Source organism: Heptranchias perlo, chromosome 21 (genome assembly GCF_035084215.1).
Source record: "Heptranchias perlo isolate sHepPer1 chromosome 21, sHepPer1.hap1, whole genome shotgun sequence".
In the NCBI taxonomy this organism is placed as follows: domain Eukaryota; kingdom Metazoa; phylum Chordata; class Chondrichthyes; order Hexanchiformes; family Hexanchidae; genus Heptranchias; species Heptranchias perlo.
In genome coordinates this window covers 27,006,663-27,022,868 of record NC_090345.1, presented here as the reverse complement: position 1 = coordinate 27,022,868, position 16,206 = coordinate 27,006,663, and the positions used below count along the sequence as shown (strand labels likewise).

The following is a 16,206-nucleotide window of genomic DNA, read 5'->3' as shown; positions in this document are numbered from 1 at the left end:
ACACAAAATATTATATATTGCATTCTAATGTGCGAATACTGCTTCGTACTCCAAAGAATCCATATAATGTGTGAGGATATTTAGGCAGAAATGTAGTTATTGTGGTGGTGAGGGGAATGTTTTACCTCCTCTAAATTATTTAGCAGAGTTTATCCCCCCATCTCTCAAAATTGCCCTAACTCTCTACACATGGCAATGCCTCTGTATTTAGAGAAGAGTTCAATAAGCTGAATTTGATTCCTAAAAACAGAAATTGCTGAATATGATTGAGACCTTAAAAATGGGCATCAAATATCACATAGCTTGTAAACTTTCCATCCTATCTTTTAAAATGAAGCAAATTTACAGCATTCAGTTTTTTTTTCCTTTTCTCCAAACACAAATTTTGTTTTACAAGAGCACAGATTGATCAACATTCCCTTGATGGGGAGGGAAATTAAAAAAAAATGAAAGCTTAATGAAAATGACTGCATGCAGATTAATTATTCTAAATCCAGGGTGGCATTATGTACCATATTGGTAAATGCTACCTCTCTAATTACACAAGCCCTCCCACTATTAGACCGCGTTCAATTTCTGAGTCATGTCTTTCTGTACTGTTCAAATAGAGAATCCCCATTGAAATACTGTTTTGGATGGTCATTTTACGTGGGCCCATTCATGGCATGGAGCTTTGTTTGATGAGTGTAGGGCTCACAGAATCAGCCCTGTAAATCTACAACCTGCACTACCAGGTGAGCTAGGTGCCTCACCTGGAAAAATTACCCCTTATAATATGCGAAGCATTAATGCTACATTAGAAATATGAAACAGCTCAAATTATAAAGTTTTTGAAATCCCTGATTAGAGGAGTGCATTGGATAATTAAAGTCATGAATCTCTTTGATCAATAACATTCCACTCTTACAGCAGCTGAAAGATAAATATTGATTTCCAGTAACATTTTTGGTGCACCAAGAGTAAGGCATCATTAGGCAAATGGGGGTGAGGGTGATGCTGTTGTATATGATTCTACTCTATTAGTAGAATTTATGAATATGAATAGGATTCAGTGTTCCATTTCTTAATGCTCCACGACAATTAGAAAGTTGTGGTAGCTAAATTTACTTATGTATTGTAAGGAATTTTGGTCATCTGGCTCTAGAAGTAGCTGAACTCTCAGCCAAAGTGCTTGAGAGTTTTCATTCCAGCCTACTTGAAAACATTTCAAGCAGCTCTGTGCCGCCTGCAAGATGGAGCTCTATGATTGATAAAACATTTTGTATTGGGATGGATGAAAAAGAAAGCAAGGAAAGCCAAAAAGATTTAATGCATCTAGCAGAAACACATATTCTGCTGGCAACAAAGTTACTTTTGATAGTCATAAATAAATCCGTGATCTAGCACTGTCCCACAGGAGAAGGCTGCATGATTGCAAATTGTACCATTTGGAAAAGTGAGGAGATTTGGAACAGAACAATATCTTAAAATAATTTAAATATGTGACATGGAGTCATGACTTAGAAAGGGAAGCTGGATAAAGATTTAAGTATTATAGTACCTGCAAGAAATCCTATATTTCCTGGTTCACCTAATAGTTACATACAACGAATGCACAAATTGACATTTAACTTCAGATAGTTCTACTGGAGATATAGCAAAGATTTTTTTTTTTTAATAATTTTATATTAGATGCAAGTGGCTCTTTGATCCTCCTAATTCAAAGAACCACTATAAGTATCTAATTGTGGGTACACTTATACTGAAACTTTCATGCCACTGCAAAGTGGCTTCCAGTACACACTAATGCGAAAGTGGTGGTGTGGCTCATAAGTCTGTTTGGAAATCTGGCCCTTCAGTGCACCGATGTTGGGAGAGCCCCCTGTTGAGCCTTCTGAAAAATGAGGATGCTTCGACCTGCATGGCAGCAATGGTTTCCACATGAGTCCAATCATGTATGCACCGTTAATTTTTCCCAGATCTCAGTGAGAATCACAGTGGCAGTATAGCTACAGTCTGCTTCACTTGGTCTGGCCTCTACAGAAACTGGATTTAGATTATGTCTGTACTGTAACTGCAGCCTTAATGTGCGTTCTTGACAGTCAATCAAATTGATTAAAAGACAATGTGTTCTATTGGTTATTTATAGTAATGCATCTAACAGTGAAACTCATTTAAAATCTAATTGCTATTAGAAAGGATTGATTTTCTTTTTAAAATATGTCTGAAAACTTTACTGTTTCTCCAATTACGAGTGTGTGGAATGTAGATTAGTTACAACATATTGATGAAATGGCTATACATTGTAAAGCATTTGACTTAAAATAATTGTATCTTCAGTACAGGTAACATATGCTTCAAAGTTCAAATCTTAAGTAAACTGTGTGAGCGTACTTAATGCCACGAATAACAGAAAATGCTATAGTGAGCATTCTTGGTAAAATGAAGAGCTTACTGCTTATGTGATCTTGGCAGCCAAACAAAACTGATGACTTCAGTAAAATAGCTACCGCATCACATTCAACTTTATGCTCTCTGACTATGCTGTATACCGCTCACCATTTTCAAGAATAAAGAACTTGTTAATTTTGCTGGAACATATTTCTGTAATTGTGCAATTTGCAGTCTCATATGACCTAGATCACAATTGTTAAAATCTAACAGCTATGGCTTCTATTTTAAATGCATAAAAACTGTGATGTTTTTGTGATTCAAATAATTGATTTAAGTATATTTACAAAAAATGTAATCCGCAGTCTTTTTTGAATGATTCAGTAGTGTGACATTTTATTTAAAAAACCTTATTGTCTGGCACAATCAAAATTCATTTCATATAACTCAGAACATACAGTACCAATATATAGCTTTAACTAGTATCTCACACTCAATTATGGAACAAGAGATATGAACAAAAATATTCCACTATGTTAACATGTACAATCTTAGCATTAATTTACAATCATAAATCCAATCTATTGTGAATACATTGAACCCAGCATAGTTTTAGATCTGTAACTACTTCAGCCTTTAAGTGTAAAATGTAACCATTTGTTCAGTAGCAATTTCTGCTTCAGTGCCTGACGTCACCACCAAACATTCCTAGATGGATATAAAACACAGGCCAGATGCAGAGTAAAGCTCCCTCCATTCTGGTTCAACAATTTGACTTAACCCCAAACTTAAAAGAGAATCCCAATTGCACAATTGTGCATACTTCTTTATCCTTGTAACCTCTCTGGGGGGACTGACAATTATAGACTCTAACGTTTTGTTGATGTTTTTGTGTTGTGGACTCAGCCACTATAGAATGGGTAGCTCACTTCACCTAGGACCATTATAGCCTGTAAATGGAGAATTTTTTCATCAGGATAAATTTGAACCCAGGTCCTAGAAGTGAATAAAGTGTGATCACTATGAGTGTCACCAAGTTCCCTAACCATCCAGCAGTATGACTTAAAAAAAGTTTATTTTCAATGATGATGTTTAATTTTTAGTTCCAACTCAACGTGAAATTTGTTCACTCAACATGATCAAATTGCAGCCCTTCAAGTGGGATCTTTTATCTATATTTCGGTGATTCAATTTGCTTAAGTTGCTTATTTGAACAACTGAGAAAAGACTTCAGAAATCTATTTCCTTTCACAAGGAAATTGCCTTTGAAGTTGATGTGCAGAATTTTAGACCGATTCCATCTCCCTTTCTTGCCACTGTCTCAGACTGTTTGCTACCTTGGCGTCTTATTTGACCCTGAGCCAAACTTCTGACCCCATATCCACTCCATCACAAAAAACGCCTACTTCCTCCTCTGTAATATCGCCTGTCTCCACCCCTGCTGGTGAAACCCTCATCCATGTTTTTGTTACAACCAGACTCGACTATTACAATGCTCTCCACCCTCCATAAACTTGAGCTCATCCCAAACTCAGCTGCCCATATCCTAACTTGTACAAAGTTCCATTCAATCATCACCCTTGGGCTTGCTGACCTACAGTGGTCCCTGGTCCACCAATGCCTCGGTTTAAAAAATCCCATCTTCGTGTTCAAATCCCTCCATGGCCTTGCCCCTTCCTATCTCTGTAACCTGCCCTATCCCTAAAATCCTCTAAGAACTCTGCGTTCCTCCAACTCTGGACTCTTGTGCATTCCCCACTTCCTTCGCTCCACCATTGGCAGCCGTGCCTTCAGCCATCTATGCCCTAAACTCTGGAATTCCCTTCCTAAACCTCTCCACCTATTTCTCCTCCTTTAAGATGCTCCTTAAAACCTACCTCACCTGTCCTAATATCTCCTTCTTTGATTCAATGTAAATTTTTGTCTGATTACGCTCCTGTGATGCGCTTTGGGACATATTGCTACGTTAAAGGGGCAATATAAATGCAAGTTGTTGTTGTACATGTTTGTGAGTTGGTTTTGTTGTGAACTGTGCTAAGAGTAGTTCAGCGGGGGTGCACTGTTAAGGCCTGAACCAACAAGGAGCTCCAAATATATTTACAATGCCATCCATTTCAACTAGTAACGAGAAGACCTATTTTAAAATTGGAGGAAAAATGCTTTCCTCTGTGTAACTTTCTTTCACTTTTATAAAATTCTGCAATCAAGTTGCATTATTTATTTGTTCGTAAGTGCTTCCAGCTACCTTCTTTGTTTCTAACCCAACTGTATAGCCAAAAATGTAGTAATTATGAAAAAATAAAACTTGTGCATAAAATCAAATACCGAAGTAGAAATGGTCCAAGGAAGTTTCTCCTTGCACAGACCAGCCCATTTTCTTCCCAACCTGGGGTTTCAGTTCAGCTGCATTCCTAGCTTGCATTGGGTACCATTGTAGCCTTGAGTGAAGAGGATCAATGAATATTAGCAAATTCTGAGAATGCACCAGTGTCACTCTGTGCATATCACACTGTTGGACTACAATTCCCAGAATACCAGTGTCAATGCGCCTTTCACTGTGATAGACTACAACTCTCAGAATGCGAGCTTAAGGCTGCTATTTTGCCATTAGTCCAATATGACACTTGGCAGGTAGGAGAAAACTTACAAACAGGAAGTCATGGCATATTCTATGAAGAATCACTGTCTGTCAATCATGAAAAGATTTACAAGTTAAAAAATCATTGTATACAGCTGATTAATAATCAGATCAAGGAAAAATATTCTAGCGACAGCTGCTACAAATTATACTTACCTCACTAGTATTGTTAAACATCAAGTTACCCTATATCTCCTGAGATCCTTCCATTTTTAAAATTCTGTACCCCACACTAAGCACTCCTCTTGCAGTCTTTAGAGCTCTTCTGCTCCTTTATGCTGACCCCTAGGTTTCTACTTGCTAGCAGTGATTCCATCAGGAGCCTATTATGAATACATGATGACCTCCAACCCAGGAAAATGGGCCAAGGTCATGGCAAGATTGGGGCGGTAGGCGGAAGTTCCATGCCGACCCTGTAGGGATTAAGTAAGATCCAGCCATAGATATCTCTAGATGTAAATATTTGCTGCAGGAAGTACATGGTAAATGCAAATGTCACTTTTACTTCCTGTAAGACTTTCCTCTCATTTCTGGCCAGTCATGCTTAAACTTACCTATGCATTATGTTTCTCTCTAATGAATTCTCCCAGCTCTGACTTGAAGACAGGTGACACTATGGTGCTGTTCTTCACAATGCCAACCACCTCAGACTATTAAAATTCAGTCAATCACCACATGGCCACCACGTTGGCTGAGCTGTCCTATTTCCCCTCTTAAGGTGGCTTTTTCCTCTTCCTCACTCTGTGGTACCATCCAACCCTTGATTCCCAACCCCAAAGTGCAAAAGCCATGTTCTGCAAAAGTAGTGACCTGGAATGGGCTCTAACTGATTTCTGCATATTTATCTTAGTAACAATAACTAAGAATGCTTAAGCAACTTGGAAGCCCATTCTGGCCATGGCCAGGAATGCAGCTTTTGTACCTGCAGTGTGAGGAAAGCCCTCTTCTGAAACTGCTCCTTCAAATCCCATCATCCTCCTCATTCCTATCTGCCCCTGAGCACGCATTCTTTTACCCCCTCCCCCTCCCCACCTGCTGCTCAAGTTCTCTCTCCCTCCTACTTCCACTTCTATCATAAGCACCCATGCCTTCCCACCTGCCGCCTCTCATTGCTCTTGGACCCCATCTATGTCATTACCCCACTTCCCACTGTCAACCCATCATCGACAAACAACCTCATCGTTGCGTTCCTGATTAGCCCAGATTTAAGCTTTTTAAAGCATTTGTTGTGCTTTCACCAAAATAGTAAAAGCACTATAAACACTTATAGTCATTTAGCATATCACAGCCACGTATATGGCTATAGCCATTTTTTTCAGTGGTACTCCAAAACCTCACCTTCACCACTGCTACCCTCCATAATCCCCTTCCCAGTACTCATACATCCAGTGTACTCAAATAGATCCTTAGAATCCCGTTGTATGTGTTAGAATTTGCAATATTTTTATTGAACAGTTTTCTCTCTCAATAGATTCACATGAGTTCCCATGAGCCAACCAAGTCCCCTATGATCCAGAAGCTGTATTTTATTGATAATCTTCTCTTTGTTAAGCCCTGTGACCTGAAGATTAAGAATTACCTTTATTTGCAGTAATCTAATTACTGGATTTAACACAGTATTGCACTATGATACCACTATTTTTGAATTGACATAATACTAAACGTAGATCAAAGATTTTACAAGTTAAAGCAACTAGAGATATTTATTTCCAATTAAATGTAATTATGAAGCACAAACAAATCCAGCAAATTCTGTCAGTAAAATAAAACTGAAAGTTTGCAATGTGTTAAATACAGATTTCAAACTTATAATAGAATATAACACACTGCATCAACAGCTTCCCTTCTCTCTCCAGCACACACTTTCTGTCAGTGAGAACTTCATGAATTGACCACCAACTTTCAGAAGCTCCTGTCCTTTCTAAGTGTCCTGGTTTTAACCTGTTCGATATGGGGACTCTGTCTGCTATGACCACCTTTCCCAGAGGGAATAAATAATGACTCTTACTTCCAATAGCCTAGGAAAAGCTGGTAGCTGGGTTTCCTGAACGTACAGACACTACATAATGAGATTATAGCTCAACAATACAAAGGAAACCAATTAATCAAAGAAATATATATATGTAATTGGCAGATCGATAGAAATTCACACAATCCAATCAGTGCATTATACAAACTTGTCTGTGGAGGTGCCAAAAACACTTAACAATTTCCCATCGATCACTTAATTGATGACAGAAATTAACTACTTTAAACTTTTGGATCCAAACACTCTCTTGATCTCTTCACTGGAACCTATTCAAAATGGAACAAGTACAATTCATATTTGTCGCCCACACACGAAAATGCTGTAGGCAATAGTAAGGTAGATTTTCTCCCTGGTTGAACCTGCAGTTCATGAAACTCAAGTTGAAACGCTATCCAATGAATTTTGTGATGTACTTTCCTAAGTGGAGTAAAGCAAGCACCTCACATCTTTTTCCACAACTCTTCATTAGCTTATATTGACGTGAATCCAGCATGTAATAAATAAATAAATTGGATAGAATATGCATCATCTATTGTTCATATTATAAATGCACTCTGTGCCAGAGATCTTTATTTTCAAATGTAATGATGTTTTTTCTTTCATCAATATACTTCTGCCCATTAACACCTTGATGTGGAGATGCCGGTGATGGACTGGGGTTGACAAATGTAAGGAATCTTACAACACCAGGTTATAGGACTATAACCTGGTGTTGTAAGATTCCTTACATTAACACCTTGTCGTGGATCAAACACAACACATGGTCATTCAACCTGTATTAATCGATTGTCTGAATATTGCCACCTATTATTCCTCTGACTCATTCAGACACAAACAATGAAAGCAAACTATTTTAGCTCTCAACAACTGGAAATAAATATAACGAGATTTGTCATCATATGCAGCTTAAGGTTGATTTTATAGGGAAAAAAGTTTAGTTGTCACAAAGTGTTTAATTTTTGGCTCATCCAATGTTGAATAAAGCAATATTATCTGGGACTACAGCTCATGACACAAGTGTTACATTTTTAGGTGTACCTCTATATAAAGAAAGCATTTATATACAGTTTCCCTCCTTCTTGTGTCCATATGAACTGCGAGAGCTAGCTAAAATCTACCTGCATCTCAATGTTTGATTCAAGGATACCCTGATTCAAGTATTCTTCATTTGCTCCTTTCTATAGTTCTCAGCTTGTTGGAAATTCATAACTGCCAGCCTCATTCAAAAAATAGAACACTGTCTTTCTCATGAACCAATCACAAAAAAAGTTCATATATTTGAAAATCATGTGTCAAGAATTCCTCTTAAGCCTGTTACCAGGGAAATTACAACAAACTTCACAACATACGTAATGAAATAGGTTTGAGGCTGCAAGTAGCTTTTCAAAATCCCGTGTTATGCCCAAATTAAATGGACAGCTACCAGATCAAAACAAGCCAAAACTGCTTCATATTTATCACAACCAGAATGATGGTTTATTTAGCATGTTCATATATCAAGCAGTCTTAAAAATTATCAGTCAATCCAATTGTATTGTTACATGCCTATAATGCTGTTGTTTCGAGCTTCTGCTCTACATTTAAAGAATAACTTGCAGATTTTATGGACTAATTTCTGTTTTAAATGTTTCTACTTGTCTTTTATCCATTAAAAAAAATCTCTTCCAACTTTACCTTGAATCCTTTCCTTCACTTCAGCAAAATGAAGAACGTGAATAGATTTAAATGCTAATTAGAAAGGAATGGAAGCCTACGGAACGGAATGGAAGCTGTTTCCTATGGAGCATAGAAATAGTAAAAGATATGTATATCTCTAAATTTCCCTAAGAATGGGAAACTAGAGGGGAGTTAGTGAGTTTCCCTATGGGACTTCTGTGGCATGATACTAAAGTGGGAGAGGTGGTGAGTCAAGGACAAAATTTACAAGTAGGCAGAACTGTGATAGATGAAATTCAATACAGTATAATGTTGAACTAGCTAGGGGAGAAGCTGAAAGTGATCTGGGAGTGATGGTAGATTCAACACTTACTATGTCCAGTCATTGCTTAGCTATATTGGCAAGTCCAAGGCCATCATGTCGAAGCTATACAGTACTCTGGTCAGGCCACTGCTTGAATACTGTGTTCAGTTTTGGTCACCGAGGGAAACAACCAAACTCTAGAAAAAGTGCAAAGAAGGGCCATATGGTTGATGACTAGTTTTAGTGAACCGAGTTATGGTTAGAAAAATACAGACTCTTCAGACTTGAAATGAGGTGAATGAGAAGGGAAGTTAAAGGTATATAACAGAGCAACTTGCAATTATATGGCTCCTTTAACATAAAAACATCCCAAGATGCTCTACAAAATAAAAACAAAATAAGATACTAAATGGAATAAAAAAGTCAATCTGGAGCACTATGTCAAAGTAAACCATGACTGTAGGGGGCAAGGGGACATATGTACAAACTTGTAAGAGGCAAATTCAGGACTGATGTAGGGAAATACTTCTTCATGCAAAAAGTGAATTGTCTTCTGGGGAGGGTAATGGAGGCAAAATCAACGGATGCCGTGATGGGGAAAATCATAGGTTTCTATAAAAGTATGAGCTAGATGGACCAAGTGGCCTCCGTCCTTTTTACTTATCTTTGTGTGTGTGTACAAGAGAACTTACAGAAGCATTCAGTAGTACCTGTTATTGAACAACAGTTACATTTATCTTCTGCTGTGCAACTGAACTTTGAACACTTAATTGAAACTTGGCCCTTCAATGCATTACCAGGTGATCATTGCAGCTCCAATATTCTGGTGTGTTAAGGTTATTGTATTGTTTCATTGACTGACAGACTAAACATATTACATTAGATGTCAGTAAAGGGAGAGTACTTAACCGAACTTATTGCCTCCCATCACTCACTTATCAGCAGTACAAGTCAGAGTAAGATTTTACTTTTAATTGATTAGCAGTGAGATACTTCTTCAGTGTGACACGAAAGTACACTCAGATTGTCTGTGTGGCCAGTACCATCAAATCTCCCTATTATCATTCCACTTTGTTTTGGCTGTCATATAATTTCAAAAGAAAAAAATAAGTATTTCCTTTTCATTTCTATCATTCAGCATGCTTCGGGCCATAACGAATGTGCTTTGTGTCACAATTTTCTGAGCATTAACATCACAGCTTCTCTGAAACTAAATAATTTTCTTCCTCATCTAGCAACATGAAAATTCTACAGCATACAGATTAGCAACAAATTTCTTCTCTGATCTGAATGCACAGCCTCTATTCATATCCTATTTCATCCCATCACATATGCTAACCATATTCACTTGCTTCATGTCTGTGTGGCTGTATTTCTACATTTGTATCATCTTGGGCTATTATAGAATTTTGTATTCTCCAGGTTGATGTAACATTAATTTCTCACCTTCCTGTTGTTTTTATAATATATAGTATGACTTGCTCACACGTACTATGGTATTATGCAAAACATGTTTGCTGTATGATCCACAGCTAGTCATTTTCTATCAATGATGTACAGTCTGCATAAGTACCAAGACAGCCAGGAATCCTGTTCCTGATCTCAATCCAATAATCCTACTAGAATATTTGCATGCATGAATGTCAGGTAAAGATGAGGTTAGATTCAGTTTGATGCCGCATCGTTGAATAGATGGCCAACACTTGCTGTCAAGGCTCACAACTGAAGAACGGTCACCTGGGTGAGATAACAGACGGGAGATGATACCGAAGGAACCATACCCAAGCTTCAGATGTGACCACTGGGAATGCGCCAGTAGTTTATTAATTACAGATAACAAAACTGAACAGGTAAGTGCTCCTTGGGTATAATTGTTTATGTGACACTCATGTTTTATAGGTGTCTAGATGGTAGAATTTCCCTACTCTAGATTACCCAAGATCTTTTGTAGCTAGCCCAGGTGAATGCAGCTCAGCATCTCACTGCGACCTGACAATTATACAACAGTTATTTTCGAAACTCCATACTACAGATCTTCTTTTGCAAGGCTTTCGACAGAACCAACAACGTTACACAGTTTAATAACTCCACTTTACATCCAAAAAGATTATTGACCTATACAACAACAACAACTTGCATTTATATAGTGCCTTTAACGTAGTAAAATGTCCCAAGGCGCTTCATAGGAGCATAATGAAACGGAATTTGACACAGAGCTGCATAAGGAGATATTAGGCCAGGTGATCAAAGAGGTAGGTTTTAAGGAGCATCTTAAAGGAGGAGAGATAGGTAGAGAGGCGGAGAGGTTTAGGGAGGGAATTCCAGAGCTTAGGGCGTAGGCAGCTGAAGGCACGGCCGTCAATGGTGGAGTGATTAAAATCGGGGATGTGCAAGAGGCAAGAATTGGAGGAGTACAGAGATCTCGGAGGGTCGTAGGGTTGGGGGAGGTTACAGAGACAGGGAGGGGCGAGGCTATGGAGGGATTTGAAAACAAGGATGAGAATTTTAAAATCAAGGCGTTCACGGACCGGGAGCCAATGTAGGTCAGCGAGCACAGGGGTGATGGGTGAATGGGACTTGGTGGGAGTTAAGATACGGGCAGCAGAGTTTTGGATGAGCTCAAGTTTATGGAGGGTGGAAGACGGGAGGCCGGCCAGAAGAGCATTGGAATAGTCAAACTTAGGGGTAACAAAGGCATGGATTGGGGTTTCAGCAGCAGATGAGCTAAGGCAGGGGTGGAGATGGGCGATGTTACATTGGTGAAAATAGGCAGTCTTGATGATGGACTGGATATGTGGTCGGAAGTTTATCTCAGGGTCAAATAGGACGCCAAGGTTGCGAGTGGTCTGCTTCACTCTCAGATAGTAGATAGAGTCAGTGGCTAGGGAACGGAAGTTGTGTGGGGACCAAAGACAATGGTTTTGGTCTTCCCAATATTTAGTTGGAGGAAATTTTTGCTCATCCAGGACTGGATGTTGGACAAGCAGTGTGACAAATGAGAGACAGTGGAGGGGTCGAGGGAGGTGGTGGTGAGGTAGAGCTGGGTGTCGCCAGCGTACATGTGGAACCTGACGTTCATTGTGTTTTCAGATGATGTCGCCAAGGGGGCAGCATGTAGATGAGAAATAGGAGGTAACGGTGCGGGAGCAGGAAAAGAAGCCATTGCAGGTGATTCTCTGGCTACGACTGGATAGACAGGAATGGAACCAGGCAAGCGCAATCCCAGCCAGCTGGACGACGGAAGAGAGGCGTTGGAGGAGGATGGTATGGTCAACCGTGTCAATGGCTACAGACAGATCGAGAAGGGTGAGGAGGGATAATTTATCACGATCACAGTAACATAGGATGTCATTTGATAAGGGCCGTTTCAATGCTGTAGTCGCGGCGGAAACCTGATTGGAGGGATTCAAACATAGAGTTGCGAGAAAGATGGGCATGAATTTGGGAGGCGATAACACATTCAAGGACTTTGGAGAGGAAAGGGAGGTTAGAGATGGGGCGGTTGTTTGCAAGGACAGAGGGGTCAAGGGTTTTTTTTGAGGAGGGGTGATGACAGCAGATTTGAAAGGGAGGGGGACAGTTCCTGAGGAGAGGGAACCATTAACAATATCAGCTAACATGGGGGCCAGGAATGGAAGTTGGGTGGTCAGCAGTTTGGTGGGAATAGGGTCATGGGAGCAGGAGGTGGGTCTCATGGTCAAGGTGAGCTCTGAGAGAGCATGAGGGGAAATAGAAGAGAAACTAGAGAAAGATGCGAGTTCAGGGCTAGGGCAGGGGGGAACCGTAGGGGGTTTGGCTCGGTGGGCTAGGGGAAGAGAGGGAAGCAGCAGAGGCTGCTGAACAGATGGTCTCAATCTTAGTAACAAAGTTCATGAGCTCCTTGCACTTGCTTTTTTTTGTTGGAGGTGAGGGTAGAGGAAGCAGGGGAGAGGAGTTTAAGAAGATGGTTTTGTAGTGCAGGAGAAGCCAGGGATTATCTTTGCAGTCCAGGATGATCCTGGAATAGTGAGCAGTTTTGGCAGAGGACAGCAGGACTTGATAGTGCTTTATGTGGTCCAACCAGATCTGGCGATGAATGGCTAAACCAGTTGTCCACCTAAACGATCAAGTCTGTGTCCCTTGGACTTAAGGGAGCGGAGATGAGGGCCATACTAGGGGAAACAACCACGGTGAGAGAGAGTAGTGGTTTTTAATTGGGATAAGGGCATCAAAGGTGGAGATAAAGGTGTGATTGAGCAGATCAGTAGCAACAGAAATGTCGTGGTGATTGGAGGGCCAAAGGCTAGTTAGTTGGGAATTTGAAAGTGCTGTTGTAAGTGACCTGGGGGAGAGTTTTTTCCAGCAGCGAACATAGATGGAAGTGGGATTAGGAGGGGGAAGGGGGATGTGGGTACAGAGCGTTGAATATTCATAGCCAAGATCAAACCACTGCATTTCAAAGGATAACACAATAAAAAAGGTCCACTGGCAGTTGAACAGAGAAGATTAATGTTCGTACCAGCCAATAAACACGTCCTGCTTTTAGGCTTCCCTCAAATTATACCATGAGGCCAATCATAAGTGACCTTCCAGATACCAAACTGAAGGAAACTAAAGTGCGACACATTTGGATAAATTTAATGGCCAGTTTGCGTATTAGATTTTATGGGTAAACATCTTTTGAGTGGGCTGCAAGACTGTAGACCCAGTCACCTATTAATAATAATGAATACATACTTTTCAAGCTATTATACTAAAACAGCATAAAACTCTTGGAGGAAATTCAATCTTTTAAACAAAAATGTCACATTGTGAACTATATCTTCAAAAACGAGGTTAATCACGAAAATCAATTATGATAATTGGTTTCATAACTCATCAGCCAAATTTCTTAGTCATCAATATTTTGGATCAAATCAATTTCTCCATTCAACAGATCCAATCACAGCAAGGTCCCACGAACAATCTACGATTGGATCAATAAACATCATCGAAGGAAATTTCTGGCTTGTAAAAGTCTAATGAGATGAGAAAACCTTGCAGAAGTTCAGCTTGCCATAAAAGTTTTCGCGGTGATTTCAGCAGTTTCAAAAATCTGGATGAATTCCCCTTTAAGCTTTACAAATCAGGAGTAGATTTGTAACTACTAGAAATGAGAATTCTGCTGACATTGCTGAACAGACAGACTGCGCAAGCATCATTACAGCAGATTGTTTGGCTGGAGTAAATTATTTAGTACTTTGAGGTAGAGCCTATTTTTACTCCTGCTTTTCTGTCAGAAAATATATTATTAGCATGAGAAACACTGAAAAGTTTCTATAGTAACCAAATAATATTCAAATGCATGATTCCAATTAAATACAAATCAATGAAATATAGATTAACATCAGAATGAAGTACAATAACATCTACATATACTAATCCAAAGCCTAAATATCTTGGGGTGGAATTTCCTATGGGGGCATAATCGGGAAGTTACACCCAAAATTACGCCCACTCATGGGCCTATTTTACCGATGTCTATTTACACCCAAATTTCTTTCCAGTCTCATTAACAGAAGTCAGAACCTAAAAATGGGCATAAACAAGCAGAAATCAGTGTAAACAATCAGGGAAAGCGCACCATGTACACCATGCGCACAGATACCACCATCACACGAGAGGACACCACCCACCAGGTACATGGTTCATACTCCTGTGTCTCGGCCAACGTTGTCTACCTCATACGTTGCAGGAAAGGATGCCCCGGAGCATGGTACATTGGCGAGACCATGCAGACCCTGCGACAACGGATGAACGGACACCGCGCAACAATCGCCAGACAGGGGGGTTCCCTCCCAGTCAGGGAACACTTCAGCAGTCAAGGACACTCAGCCACCGATCTTCGGGTAAGCATACTCCAAGGCGGCCTTCGAGACACACAACAACGCAAAATCGTCGAGCAGAAATTGATAGCCAAATTCCGCACCCATGAGGACGGCCTCAACCGGGATCTTGGGTTCATGTCACGCTACACGTAACCCCACCAGCGAATAAAAGTTATCTGTTTTTAATACAACGGGTCATTTTCTGTCTTTCTCTTCCTTTCGGATGTTTCTCCCTTTCTCTCTCTGTTTTGTGTTCTGGCCGATTGTATATTCGGTGGTCCTGTAGGTAACACCTCTCTGCCTGAACACTTTGATTGCCTTGACAACGGGCAGTTGGAAAGATTATCTGTAATCACCAGGTATTGTTCTCTGAATATAAATGTGAAACGTTCAAGGATTTCCACATTCACCTGACGAAGGGGGAAGCCTCCGAAAGCTTGTGATTTTCAAATTAAATTGTTGGACTATAACCTGGTGTTGTAAGATTCTTTACATTCCTTTTTTAAGTATAAGAAAAGAAAGACTTGCATTTATATTGCGTCTTTCACGACCTCAAGATGTCCCAAAGCCCTTTACAGTCAATTAAGTACTTTTGAAGTGTGATCAACGTGTAGCAACACGGCAGCCAATTTGCACACAGCAAGGTCCCACAAACAGCAATGTGATAATGGCCTGATAACCTGTTTTAGTGATGTTGGTTGAGGGATAAAAATTGGTCAGAACATCGGGGAGGACTCCCCTGCTCGTCTTCAAAATAGTATGGGATCTTTATACGTCCAACTGAGAGGGCAGACAGGGCCTCGGTTTAACTTCTCATCCGAAAGACAGCACCTCCCACAGTGCAACACTCCCTCAGTACTTTACTGAAGTGTCAGCCTACATTTTGTGTTGAAGTCTCTGGAGCGGGGCTTAAACCACAACCTTCTATTGCAGAGGCGAAAATGCTACCACTGAGCCATAGCTGACACCTAAGTATGAAAATTGAAGTTTCAAGCCATCGAGCTATCATTCATACAAATTGGGCACAGCATGTTTAAGAAAATGCAATCCATCCAATTAAATGTGACTTATACTGATGCCATAAAAATGCATTCAAAGTAACAGAAAATACAGTACAGGTCTCGGTAAGGATAATTTATTTTTAGATTGCATTAAAACAGCAGAAAAATGTGCCTAAAATTCTGGGCTTAATTTTATACCCCATTTTAAACCAGAGTAATTGCAGCAGATTTGCGTGTTCGGCTCTTTATCCTGGGGTGGAGCCATTATAATAAGTCGCGATGCTTTCGAATACAGGGATCGATAGACGGGTGTAAAAGAGCGAGCAAAACTGGGTGTAGCATAATTACATATGTAACACACT

General features: G+C 39.9%; 1 protein-coding gene and 1 long non-coding RNA gene across 4 annotated transcripts in view; one reads left to right on the top strand and one right to left on the bottom strand.

Moving 5' to 3' along the window:
• Window positions 1–14,796, top strand: part of LOC137340086 (uncharacterized) — a 46,662-nt gene extending 31,866 nt beyond the window's left edge. The window contains exon 3 of the long non-coding RNA XR_010966698.1: window positions 14,711–14,796. This is a non-coding gene — a long non-coding RNA (uncharacterized lncRNA). The remainder of the gene's footprint in view (window positions 1–14,710) is intronic.
• dock1 (dedicator of cytokinesis 1) overlaps window positions 1–16,206 on the bottom strand; it is a 472,808-nt gene that overhangs the window by 189,988 nt on the left and 266,614 nt on the right. The gene's annotated exons all lie outside the window — the stretch shown is intronic.